Raw genomic sequence first — 14386 nt, 5'->3', positions numbered from 1 at the left:
CATCTGCCAATTGAACATTTTCAGAAATCCCTGGGTGGTGCAAACAGTTAAGGGCTGGACTGCTAGCAGAAAGGTTGGCAGTTTGAACCCACAGTGGCCCCTCTGAGGACAGGCTTGGCAATCTGCTTCAGAAAGTTCACAGCCTTGAAAACCCTATGGAGCAGTTCTATTCTGCGCACCTGGGATTGCCATGAGTCTGAATCGACTTGACGACAACTAACAGTAACAATTTAGTGATGTCAATTACATTAATTACATTGTGCAACCATCACCCTTCTTTTGAGTTTTGATAAACAAAATCAGTCGTGAAGTGACCAAAGCAATCAAGATATAGAAGAGTTCCATCCCCTCCCCCAAATTCCTTCATGCTCATTTGTAAACTCCTTCCCCCAACCCCTACCCCTGATCAGAATTCTGTCCTTACATTTCTTTTTAAACTTTTTTGAAATAACTATACTCACAGGAAGTTGCAAAACTAGTCCATAGAGTCCCGTGTATCCATCTCCCAGCTTTCCCTAATGGTGACATCTTATATAACCATAGTACAAGCTCAAAACCATACCCTGTACACTTGAAGGCAGGTTTTCCTTTCACTTCTTTGCCTTCTTTCACTCTTTTCTTTGCACACTAATTTATTCCTTGTGTTAAAAGAAGCAGATGCTAGTTTTCCCTCAGATGTCTGCTGTTGCCATTTTCAGTATTTTAGTTCAATCATCCCTGTTATGCCTGCATCTTTCCCCACCGTATCCCTCAATTTAATTTTGCTGCTAGAATTTTTTTTTTCCCGAGATGTGCCACAGATGGTACTGTTGTCGATACTCGAATTCCTCACTCTTCTTTCTCCCTCTATTCTTAAACTTTAGAGGGAGAGCGGTGCTTGTGCCTACATGTTGTGGTGTTCACTGTACTTTTCTTTGCCGTGTGCGTACTTTAGCTGGAGTGGTTTATCCAACCTCTCAGAGGGATGCTGGCTGGCTCTGGTGGTGCAGTGATTAAGAGTTCAGCTGGTAACCAAAAGGTCGGCAGTTCGAATCTACCAGCTGCTCCTTGGAAACCCTATGGGGCAGTTCTAGTCTGTCCCTATAGGGTGTCTATGAGTGGGAATCAGCAACAGGTTAGAGGGATGCTAGTGACACTACGTACTGCATCCCTGTTCTCGCTTTACTTTCTCAATTGATCACCTTTTTATTTTACCAGATATTTCACTATTTGTTGGAGGAGGGTGTGCAGAGGTATAAATGACCGTTGAAATCATTAGTACCCCCGAACCCCTAACAACCAGCAGCCTCTGTGCTACGCATAAAATAACAGACACCGTTCAGTTCCCGGGGACCCTCCCGGTGGAGCGAGGGGCGGTGCCTCGGCACAGGCGTCGCCAGCTTGCAGGAAAGTCACGCCCCTCGGCCCCGGCCGTGAGTGCACGTCCCCCGACGACAGCCTTGGCCGCGAGTCGGTCGCTGCGGCGCGCAGGGGGCGCAGTACGCATGCTCTGACTCGGTCTCAGGCTATGACGGCGCCTTAGGGAGGGGTTGGGCACCTGGGCGGGTGGGCCTCCTAGCGCGCTGGCTCGGTTCCTCGGCTGCCGTCCTCGTGGTCCCCGGGGGCACCACCATTCTCCTTCTTAGAGTTGCTGCCGGGCGGCAGCCTCAGTGAGCGGTGGGTCCCTCTCCTAGGCTCCCCTCCCCCGGCCCCTCGCCCCGCCCCTGCCGATCTGGGCCGCGGGCGGGGTCAGGGGCCGAGCGGAGAGGGGTGAGTATTCCCACAGCGTTTGCGGGCTTCTTCTCACGGCTCTGCTTCCCGCACAGTCCGCAACCTGATGCCAGGATAGGGAGGAAAGGCGGGTGGCGGGCGGCCGTGAAGCAGCCTAACCCTGAACAAAAGAGCGGGGAAGCAGGGCTTACCACTGAAACGCAGGCCCGGTTCCGGCCTTCCGCGTTAGAACCGCAGCTTGACGGTGTGAGTTGCGAGAGGAGGAGGAGCACGGTCTCCTAGTTTCCTCTTATCCCCCCGCCCCGGGTACGGTTCCCGCCAGTCGCACCTGGTGTGGCCAACAGTCCTGGGCTGCCGCCCAAAGGCCTCACCCTCGATATTGGTAGTTGCCATGTGTTTAAAGCCTGCACACTCGTGGGAAGTCCATGTAACTGAAACAAAAGGTATCAATTTACTGGCCATTCCAATGTCCAAATGTCCCTTAACTATAATAAAAAGGTTTAAGATTCATTAAATGTCAGGAGAAATAACCTGATATTTATAGCCAGCGATTTTTCTTCGTCCAAATAATAACCTACCTACTTATGGTACCGGAAATCATGAGTGAAGAGAAGGGAGTAGTTAACTGATTTATAGAAACTTGCTTTTAGTGATGGTAAAAATTATAGAATTGGAAATAAGGCAAAAGGATGGCTGCATGTCCTTTGAAAGTCAAAATGGAGCATAGTCTAACAGGCCTACCTAAAGATGATGTAATTATCTAGGCGAGTATACTTTAGTTTGATACAGTATTGATTAGGGTCCAGACTCTGAAGTTACATATTTTTGTCTGATCCAGATGCAAATGATTGTTAACTGAGAGGAAGAAAAAAAAAATACTCCAGAAGGTTGTAGATTTATTGCCCTATAGAATATTAATCATTTTTGTATTTAATCTAGCAATCTGTAACAGCGTTCTTTTTTTAGTGTTTATATTCTTTTCTTGAAATGCTTTTGAACCCTCCTTACCATTCAGCTGGCTCCCTCACTGATGAGTTAAATAAATCTTTTACCCAGGCTCATTTGTATGAGTCATGTTTATAACTTTTTAAAACTTACAATTTGACAAAGGCTTCCACTCTATAGATGGCAGAAGCTTAAGTTTATGCTTTTCAGGATTATAAGCATAGGGCCCCGTGTAGTACTCTAATACATCATAGGACCCCAAGTAGAATCCTTCCTCTTTGCTTCCAGAGGCTCAAATATTGGCCAACCGAAAAATGAAAATATTGGCCAACCGAAAAATGAAAATCTTGACCAAAAAAAGTAAGTATCGAGTATTAAGAAAATTCAAATTAAAGTCCTGCAAATTACAGGGTTAAAAATTGTTCTTACTGGTATTTTAATTGAGAAAATTTATTGGAAATAGTTCTAAGCTAGATTCATTTGGATACAGAATGTTACAAGATCATTTCCCCTCCCCACCTCCACCCCCAACACCCATTTTTATTTAGGATAAGGTTAACTGAGATTTTGCTATGTGATGGGGCAATCAAGTTGGCTACAATTTTTGAGACAAATTGTATGTTGATAGTAGTTCCTACTGATGATATGTTTCTAAGAACAGTAAGCAGCTTCTTAGGAAAAACAAGTAGGGCAAAGCTTATATAAGTAGATTGCTTTTAAGACTGGGCTTGATTTGATTGTTAAAATCTTTGAAGTCTAGAGACGTGTTTGGAACCCGGGTCTGAGGCTGTGTTTGAATCATAAATATAATCAGGGAACCGTAATTAAAAAGTCATAGAGATTATCTAGTGATGGGGTTGAAAACAAATGTCTTCAGGGGCCAAGCAGGCTGGGTATAAAACAATTGGTGAGTAGGGAAGTGGAGAATAAACTCCACCTAAAGGTGTCCGGGTTAAGGACGGGTAGCAGAACCTGAGGTTCCATTAATGTATCTGCCATGCCAAGTCTTGAAATGCTTGATCTCATAGGTTACAAAATGGAGGACGAGTACTTTTTAATATGAGCTGAGCTTTGGTTAGGATTATTTCATATCACTGTCATGTAATATCTTTATGAGAAAATTTTTTTTTTTTTAGTCATCTCGTCTGAGCTCTACAGTGGTTTCCTATCAGAGTTTCGAACCAGTTCTTCCCAGTTCAGTCATGGCTGAGGAAGCGACACCAGGACAGACCTGAATTTTTAAAATTTGGGTGAACCAGAACCATAACCTGAATGGGAAAAGTTACAGTTGAATCCGTGCTAGAAACTTAATCTTCCTCTTGAAAAACATGGGCAGTGTACGTGTTACAGAGCAACCAAATCTCTTGCCTGTCGGATTTTGCGCAGAGTTGGAAATAGCAGTGCCCCACTCAAAGATGGTGGCCAACTGCACCACTTTGAATGTGTGTCATTCTCCTCAGTCCTGGCAGTAATCCAGTGTCACGCATCAAGCTCCTGAAAGGGCTCACTCTGCCTCTTCCAAGTCTCCCATTCCAGGGCTTTGACCCATAATTTTTCCTGTTTGGTTATGGTTCTGGATCACCCAAAAATTTAAAAATTCAAGTCTTTTCTGGTTTCACTTCATTGGCCATGACTGAACTGTTTCTAACTGGTTCAAAGCCCTGTTTCCTACTACCCACTAGTTGGAGGTTTATAAGCTGCTTCCCACTGAGAGGTTTTCCTGTATTCCTCAATCTATACTCTTCAGTCAGGCCCTTTACCTTTCTACCTCATTTCAACCTCTTCCTAGGTATATTGCCCCATCCCACCCTCTCTCTCCTTTTCCTATTCCATATCTGCCTTTCTGTATCGTCTCATAATTCAAGGATTAGCTCAAATCTAACTCCTCTAGGTCTCAGGCTTTAGTTCCAAACTGCTTTAGGTTTTAACAGCTATATTACCTTGGACAAATTACTTAAACTTTCTATGTCTCAATTTCTTTATCTGTAAGATAAAGAATAACTACCTCATAGGGTTGCTGTGAGGACTTAGCAAGTTAATACAGTTCTTGATACATAGTAAGGGCTCAATACATGTTATTATAATTATTATCATTATTTTGATCCATACTGATTATTTAAAGTCATTGTAGCATCACTAATTTTTGCTTTATTTTATTGTCTAGTATTCTTTTCAGTTTGAGTCCTTTCTTACAGATTTGATTACATATGTTTGTTCAGGGCAAAGACTATATATTATACTTCTTTTTAAAAGTCTCTTAAAGCTCTCCTAGGATGATTCTGGGGATTCAGTATAATATTTTCTCTTCCTCCCTTACTATCTAGTTTCTTTGTATTCTATTTTACTTCCGTTACTTACATTTTAAAATTTATAACTTACCATGTTCCAAAAGTATTTGAGGTAGGTTATAAATGATATATAATGGCATATAAGATAAAGTTAAATCAGGGTCATGAAAAAATAAAGCCTGAATAGAAAGATGAGGCTTGGGTCTGAAATGCATACTGTGAAGAGTTGTCCAGTTGTTTAAGATGGGCCACAGATTAATTTCTGAGCTTCCTGATAGTCAAAGGAAAGAAGGAAAACATACCACTTGCTCAGAAAAGACAGCCCCTTCGAAGTAAATATTTAGTGAATGAATGCCGATTGTGCATTTCCAGACTTGTTAAGCCCTAACACACTTCCCAGTGGTTCTCAAAGGACACTCTACTGGCATTTTGGTAGGACTATTCTTCATTGTGTGGGACTGTCCTGTGCATTATAGGATGTTTATTATCTCTGTGCACTAAATTGCAATAACAAACTACAATCCCTCTTTGTGACAACACAATTTGATTCCACTAATTTCCAAATACCTCCTTGGGGAATAGTCCCCCTAAAGTTGGGAACCATTGGGTCTTATTTGCTTCTACTTCACTCCACACAACCTATGTTCCATCCACTGCCACTGTTTTTAATTTTTTTTTAAGTTTAGTGCACTCTTTTCAGGCCCTGTCTTTGCTGGGGCTCTTAGTTCTTTCTGGAGTGCTTTTGTTTGTCTTCTTCACCTAGTAGACTGTTATTCAAATTTTAACATTCAGTTCAACTATAACTCCTTTTGTGGAGTCTTCCCTGACTTTCCCAGGAAAAGTCTGACACTTCTTCCTATGGCTACTCATGCAGCAAGTCCTGGGATATTGTAGGCTGAGTGAATGAATGAAAGGCTGTGAAAAGAAGAAGGTACATACATCTAATCTAATCACTGAACAAAGCCTTTACAAGATGGAAAAAAAAAAATAATAACAGGAATGTCTCTTCCATTATAAAAATGTCCCATCATGTACTTTTTTCCTCCAACAACAAAAAAGGTATTTGGTAGTGTATTTTAAAATGCATTGCTCTGTCGTCTGTATTCAAGCTGGCACTGAGTCTGTAGCTTCTGTTAGCCTTTTCTGTACCTTCTTACTTGTTGAATATCATTGGCCAAGGTCATACCCTACTAGTCCCTGGCTCTGGGCTAATTGGCATATGTGCTGAATAGAGTTGGTTCTACAAATCTCACTATTCAAAGTCTGTAAGGGTATGTGGGTGGATCAGCTCAAATCATCACCAGTGGTGTAATAATTTCTCATATATGCTTGTGGATAAGTCTTGTTTTATGTAAAAAAAATTATAATCTTATGAAAGTCATAATACTGATATCAAAAAGATTAGATGTGATATAAATCTGTTGATTGAATGTGGAAAGATCCAATTAGTGAACAGGTTTGAAAGCTGAGTCAAAGAAAGATGTGATAAAGAGGTTAGAGATAAGTAGAATAAATTCATTTAAATTTTATAATATTTCTTTTATTCATTACAATGTTTGTTTACTATTTAGTATGTGCATAACTCTGTTCTAGATGCTAAGATATAAAAGCGTAAATCAGAAGTCCTCAGACTTTGTAGACATTGCGCCATCATCTTCTGGCATTTCTTATTGTGGAGGAGACATCTGACATCTGAGGCTAACCCGTTTTGTTCAATTGTAGGTAGACTCTTTTTTCTGCCTTGATATTTCTTTTCTTTTCTCTTTTTGTAGTTCTTTAAATTAAGGTAGTCCACTAGGCTAAGTCTAGGCATAGATTTCTTTCCAATAGTTTTCTCAGAGACATAGTAAATCCTTTCGGTTTATAAGAGTAAATATTTTCTTTTTTTAGCTCAGGAACATTTTTTTTCACTTGTATGGGTGCTTCTGATTCCAGTTTAGAAATGCCAGTTATTTGTGGGCTGGATCTGTGTTCTTTGTCTGTCCTATCAATCATATGTGCACTGTTTTCACCTTAGTCCTTTCTCTGCCTCTTTGGAGATCATCTCGTGTATCCGCGAAAGCGTGTATCTGATTTTTTTCCAGCTTCTATATTCTTCTCTATTGCCTGACTTTACTATTACGTGTTTTAATTTTCCATTTTTTTCTTATCCAAATTCTTTTTTGTTTTTGAACATTTTCTGATCCCCAGTGTAAGCCTATTATAAAAGCAAGCTTTCTGTCTCTCTTGGCTCCCCTCCCCTTTTCTTACGGTGCAAGAGCTTCCTGTAGGCCATATTGTTGTGGATGTTTTGGTTTTACGTATCTTGACAGAAGAGGGACTTGTGTAGCACAAGCTCTGCTTCATCTCCCTCACTACATTTAGGTGGTAAAGGAATCCTCCTCTCAATCTTAGATTGGACAGTAGGTTGATGCAAATTTATGAAAGATAGATCTTCTGCTGTACTGAGAAGCGATCTTCTTTTCCTGTTGTTTAACCTTCTAATCTTGTGTCTATAAAAGAGGAGAGTATTTCTGTATGGACTTCTAGAAGAAGGAACAAATCTGTCATGGAGGAAGTACAGCTAGAATGCTCCTTAGAAGTGAAGATGGTGAGACTTCGTTTCACTTACTTTGGGCATATTATCAGGAGGGACCAATCCCTGGAGAAGGACAGCATGCTTGGTAAAGTAGAAGGTCAGCAAAAAGAGGAGGACCCTCAATAAGACGGACTGACACAGCGGCTGCAACAATGGGCTCAGATGTATCTACTATTGTCAGGATGGCGCAGGACTAGGCGACATTTTGTTCTGTTATGCATAAGGCCTCTATGAGTCAGAGCCAACTCGATGGCACCGAACAACAACAAATTTCTGTATGTTTTGAAGTAGATTAAAGTTTCCTTTGCCAGACTGTACTATTTTGAGGGCTCATCCTGTTTCCACAATTACCTCTTGCTGCTTTACATTCTAGTATGCAATGAATCACTTAGTTTCACCTTCTACTTCTGGCCATACATATTACATTATTGGGAGAGAAGTGCTTGAAAGAGAATGACCAACAGAGTTAGAAGCCAGTAGAGGAGGGGACATTTCAGGCTCTGTTTCTCTGAGGGGAATATACAATGGGTGTGATGGTTAATTTATGGGTTAACCTGGCTAGGCTATGGTGCCCAGTTGTTTGGTCAAACACTAGTCTAGATGTTGCTGTGAAGGTATTTCCATGTGCTTAACATTTAAATAAGTTGACCTTAAGTAAAGCAGATTACCCTTCATAATGTGGGTAGGGCTCATCCTATCAGTTGAAGGCCTCTTAAAAGCAAAAACTAAAATTTACTGAGGGAGAATGATGTGGCCTCAAGACTACTGGAATTTCCAGCCTACCACCTGGCCTACTGATTTTGGACTTGCCAGCCTCACGATTGTGTGAGCCAATTTCTTAAAATAACTCTATATACTGGCTCTATTTCTCTGGAGTACACTGACTAAGACAAATAGGGGAAAATGAAATGCTTTCTTATTCTCTTTCTAACTGGACCTCCTATTGTTGAGGTCATAGCAAGCATCAACTACTGATAGAGATTCCTCATTTCGATTCCAGGTACAATGTGTTTCCCGTTTGTACTTTGATTTGGGATATGTATTTCAATGGGAAAGCAAGAGGGAGAACGGGGGCCTACTGGCCAGTTGCTGTCAGGACTGAACCAACTTCCTCTCTCGATGATACTCTGTGATATTTATTGGTTTGCCCAGGGCCATCCTTGCTGTGCCCCACCAAGGCTGCCTTGAAATTTAGGCCTTTCACTAGCCCTTCAGTCTTTTCTCTGAATTTTCTAGCATGATTCCTCCTCAAAAGTATCATGGCGCTAATTAAAAATAATTTGAGGCCCTTAGACTTAGGTAATATTTGGTGGCAGGGCCTAGGATTCTGCATTTAAATTTGCACCCTCGGTGCTTCTTTGCTCACTAAAATTTCAAGACCACTGCCCATGCACCCTGCTAAGTAAGTGATTGTTGTTGCGTGTCACTGAGTTGATTCCAACTCACAGTGACCCTACACGACAGAGTAGAAATGCCCGATAGGGTTTCCTAGGCTGTAATCATTACAGAAGCAAATCTCCAAGTTTTTTCTCCCAATGAGCAGGTTGGTGGGTTCAAACCACCAACCTTTTAGTTAGCAGCTGAGCACTTAACCATTGAGCCACCATGTTTCCTTAAGTAAGTGATTAGCTCATTGAAACGAATTCGAGCCAAATTGTCATAAAGGTAGTATGTTGATTTACCTTTCCCAGCTAGTAATTGCATATTTTTTTGCTGAAGATACATATAAACAGTTGCAGCAGTACATCAACAGGGAACTGCCAGAAGTTCATGCCAGATGCAGAAGAGGTCGTGGAATGAGAGAGATTATTGCTGATGTCAGACGGATCTTGGCTGAAAGCAGAGAATACAAGAAAGATGTTTACCTGTCTTTTATTTGACTATGCAAAGGCATTTGACTGTGTAGATCGTAACAATTTATGGATAACATTGGGAAGAATGGGAATTCCAAACACTTAATTGTACTCATGTGGAACCTATACATAGACCAAGAGGCAAATGTTCACACAGACCAAGGGTATGCTGTGTGGTTTAAAATCGGGAAAGGTGTGTATCAGGGTTGTATCCATTCACCATACTTATTCAATATGTATGCTGAGCAAATAATCCGAGAAGCTGGACTATATGAAGAACATGGCATCAGGATTGGAGGAAGACTCATTAACAACCTGCGATAGGCAGATGACACAGCCTTGCTTGCTGAAAGTGAAGAAGACTTGAAGCACTTACTGATGAAGATCAAAGACCACATCTTTCAGTATGGATTACACCTCAACATAGAGAAAACAAAAATCCTCACAACTGGACCAATAAGCAACATCACGAAAAATGGAAAAAATATTGACATTCTCCAGGATTTCATTTTACTTGGATCCTTAATCAACGCCCATGGAAGCAGCAGTCAAGAAATCAAACGACGTATTGCATTGGGCAAATCTGCTGCAAAAGACCTCTTTAAAGTGTTGGAAAGGAAAGATGTCACTTTGAGGACTAAAGTGCGCCCGACCTGAGCCATGGAATTTTCTTCTTTTTCGTCATGCAGAAAGGGAGTCCAATTTGATAGTTTCTGCCTTTTTTTTTTTTTTTTAAATTTTGCTTTAAGTCAGTGAAAGTCTACAATTCAACTTAGTCTCTCATACAAAAATTTATACATACATTGTTATGTGATCCTGGCTGCTCTCCCTATACTGTGGCAGCACACTCCTCCTTTCCACCTCGGATTTCCTGTGTCCATTCAACCTGCTCCTCACCCTCTCTGCCTTCTCATCTCGCATCCAGACGTGAGCTGCCCATTTAGTCCCATGTATCTACTTCAGCTAAGAAGCACGCTCTTCACGAGTATCATTTTATGTCCCATAGTTCAGTCTAATCTTTGTGTGAAGAGTTGGCCTCAGGAATGGTTTTAGTTTTGGGCTAACAGAGAGTCCAGGGGCCATGTCTATTGGGGTCCTTCCAGTATCAGTCAAACCATTAAGTCTTGTCTTTGTACTAGACTTTTGAGTTCTGTACCCGCCTTTCTCCTGCTCCATCAGGGACTCTCTGTTGTGTTCCTTGTCAGGGTGGTCATTGGTGGTAGCCGGGTACCATCTAGTTCTTCTGGTCTCAGGCTGATGAAATCTCTGGTTTATGTGGCCCTCTGTCTCTCAGGCTAATACCTTCCTTGTGTCTTTGGTGTTCTTTATTCTCCTTTGCTCCAGGTGACTTGGGACCAATTGATGATTCTTAGATGGCCGCTCGCTGGCTTTTAAGACCCCAGACGCCACTCACCAAAGTGGAATGCAGAACATTTTCTTGATAAACTTTGTTACGCCAATTGACCTAGATGTCCCCTGAAACCATGTTTCGCAGACCCTGCTGCTTTGTCCCATAAAGTGTTTGGTTGTATTCAGGAAGCTTCTTAGCTTTGGTTCAGTCCAGTTGTGCTGACTTCCCCTGTAGTGTGTGTTGTCCTTCCTTTCACCTCAGATAATTCTTGTCTACTATCTAGTTAGTGAATAACCCTCTCCCTTCCTACCCTCCCTCGTAACCATCAAAGAATATTTTCTTCTGTGTTTAAATCTTGAGTTCTTATAATAGTGGTCTTATACAATATTTGTCCTTTTGTGACTGACTAAATTAACTCAGCATAACACCTTCCAGATTCCTCCGTGTCATAAGATGTTTCACAGAATCATCATTGTTCTTTATTGTTGCATAGTATTCCACTGTGTGAAAATACCATAATTAGTTTATCCATTCGTCCGTTGACGGGCACCTAGGTTGTTTCCATCTTTTTGCTATCATGAACAGTGCTGCAAGGAACATGGGTGTGCATGTATCTATTCGTGTGATGGCTCTTAATTCTCTAGGATATATTCCAAGGAGCAGGATTACTAGATCGTATGGTACTTCTATTTCTAGCTTTTTAAGGAAGCACCAAATTGATTTCTAAAGTGGTTGTACCATTTCACATTCCCCCCAACAGTGTGTAAGTGTTCCAGTCTCTCTACAACCTCTCCAGCATTTATTATTTTGTGTTTTTTGGGTTAAGGCTAGACTTGTTGGGGTGAGATGGTATCTCATGGTAGTTTTGATTTGCATTTCTCTAATGGCTGATGATCATGAGCATTTCTTCATGTGTCTGTTAGCTGCCTGAATGTCTTTTTTGGTGAAGTGCCTATTCATATCCTTTGCCCATTTTTAATTGGGTATTTGTCTTTTTGTTGTTGAGGTTTTGCAGTATCTTGTAGATTTTAGAGATTAGATGCTGATTGGATTTGTCATAGCCAACAAATTTTTCCCAGTCTGTAGGTTGTCTTTTTACTCTTTTGGTGAAGTCTTTTGATGAGCATAAGTGTTTGATTTTTAAGAGCTCCCAGTTATCTAGTTTCTCTTTTGGTGTTTGTGCATCATTAGTAATATTTGGTATTCTGTTTATGCCATGTATTAGGGATCTTAGCGTTGTCCCTATTTTTTCTTCCATGATCTTTATCATTTTCGATTTTATATTTAAGTCTTTGATCCATTTTCAGTTAGTTTTTGTGCATGTGTGAGGTATGGGTCTTGTTTCAGTTTTTTGCAGATGGATATCCACTTATGATGGTGGCATTTGTTAAAGAGACTGTCTTATCTCCAATTAACGAACTTTGGGCCTTTGTCAGATATCAGCTGCTCTTAGGTAGCTGAATTTATGTCTGGATTCTCAATTCTCTTTCATTGGTCTATGTATCTGTTGTTGTACCAGTACCAGGCTGTTTTGACTACCGTGGTGGTATAATAGGTTCTAAAATCAGGTAGTGTGAGGCCTCCCACTTTTTCTTCTTCCTCAGTAATGCTTTATTTATTCGGGGCCTCTTCCATTTCCATATGAAGTTAGTGATTTGTTTCTCCATCTCCTTAAAAAATGCTGGTGGAATTTGTATCGGGATTGCATTGTATCTGTAGATGGCTTTGGGTAGAATTGACATTTTCACAATGTTGAGTCTTCCTATCCATGAGCAAGGTATATCCTTCCACTTATGTAGGTCTCTTTTGGTTTCTTGCAGTAGTGTCTTGTAGTTTTCATTCTATAGGTATTTTACGTCTCTGGTTAGATTTATTCCTAAGTATTTTATCTTCTTGGGGGCTATTGTAAATGGTATTGATTTGGTGATTTCCTCTTGGAAGTTCTCTTTATTGGTGTAGAGGAATCCAACTGATTTTTGTATGTTTATCTTGTATCCTGATCCTTTGCTGAAATCTTCTATTAGTTCCAGTAGTTTCTTGTGGATTCTTTGGGATTTTCTGTGTATAAGATCATATCATCTGCAAATAGAGGTACTTTGACTTCTTCCTTACCAATTTGGATGCCCTTTATTTCTTTTTCTAGCCTAATTTCCCTGGCTAGGACCTCCAGCACAATGTTGAATAAGAGTGGTGATAAAGGGCATCTTTGTCTGTTTCCCGATCTCAAGGGGAATGCTTTCAGACTCTCTCCGTTTAGGATGATGTTGGCTGTTGGCTTTGTATAAATGCCCTTAATTATGATGAGGAATTTCCCTTCTATTTCTATTTTGCTTAGAGTTTTTATCATGAATGGGTGGTGGACTTTGTCAAATGCCTTTTCTGGGTCAATTGATAAGATTATGTGGTTCTCTTCTTTTGTTTTATTTATGTGATGGATTACGTTGATTCTTTTTCTAATGTTGAACCATCCCTGCATACCCGGTATGAATCTCACTTGGTCGTGGTGAATTTTTTTTTTTTGATGTTGAATTCTATTGGCTAGAATTTTGTTGAGGATTTTTGTGTCAATGTTCATGAGGGGTATTGGTCTGTAATTTTTTTTTTCTGATGTCTTTACCTGGTTTTGGTATCAGGGTTATGCTGGCTTCATAGAAATAGTTTGGGAGTATTCTATCCTTTTTTATACTCCAAAATACCTTTAGTAGTAGTGGTGTTAACTCTTCTCTGAAAGTTTGCTAGAATTCTCCAGTGAAGCCATCCAGGCCAGGACTTTTTTTTGTTTGGAGTTTTTTTCTTTTTAGTTGTTGTGCTTTCAGTGAAAGTTTACAATTCAAGTTAGTCTCTCATACAAAAATTTATACATACATTGTTATGTGACCCTAGTTGGTCTCCCTTTACTGTGACAGCACACTCCTCCTTTCCACCCCGGATTGCCCGTGTCCATTCAACCAGCTTCTGACCCTCTCTGTCTGCCTTCCCATCTCGCCTCTGTGTTGGGAGTTTTTTTGATTACCTTTTCAATCTTTTCTTTTGTTACAGGTTAATTTAGTTGTTCTACCTCTGTTTGTGTTAGTTTAGGTAGGTGGTGAGTTTCTAGAAATTTGTCCATTTCTTTTAGGTTTTCAAATTTGTTAGAGTATAATTTTTCATAGTATTCTGTCAGGATTCTTTTAGTTTTAGTTGGGTCTGTTTTCATATCACCCATCTCATTTCTTATACATTTCCTTGCTTCCTCTCCCGTTTTTCTTCTGTCACTTTGGCCAACAGTTTACTGATTTTTTTGATCTTTTCGAAGAACCAGCTTTTGGTCTTGTTAACTCCTTCAATTGGTTTTCTGTTCTCTATTTCATTTAATTCTGCTCTAATTCTTATTATTTCTTTTCTTCTGGCACCCGAGGGCTTCTTTTGCTGTTCTCTCTCTACTTGTTGGAGTTGAAGGGTTAATGTTTTGATCTTGCCCCTTTCTTCTTTTTGGATGTGTGCATTTATTGCTATAAACTGACCTCTGAGCACTGCTTTTGCTTTGCCCCAAAGATTCTGGTAGGATGTGTTTTCATTCTCATTTGATTCTGTGAATTTCTTTATTCCATCTTTAATTTCTCTTATAAACCAGTAGTTTTTGAGCAAGGTGTTGTTCAGTTTCCATGTGTTTGATTTTTTT

The sequence above is a fragment of the Trichechus manatus genome, unplaced genomic scaffold, assembly GCF_000243295.1.
Source record: "Trichechus manatus latirostris isolate Lorelei unplaced genomic scaffold, TriManLat1.0 scaffold00029, whole genome shotgun sequence".
Taxonomy (NCBI): Eukaryota; Metazoa; Chordata; class Mammalia; order Sirenia; family Trichechidae; genus Trichechus; species Trichechus manatus.
This window is presented reverse-complemented; position numbering follows the sequence as displayed.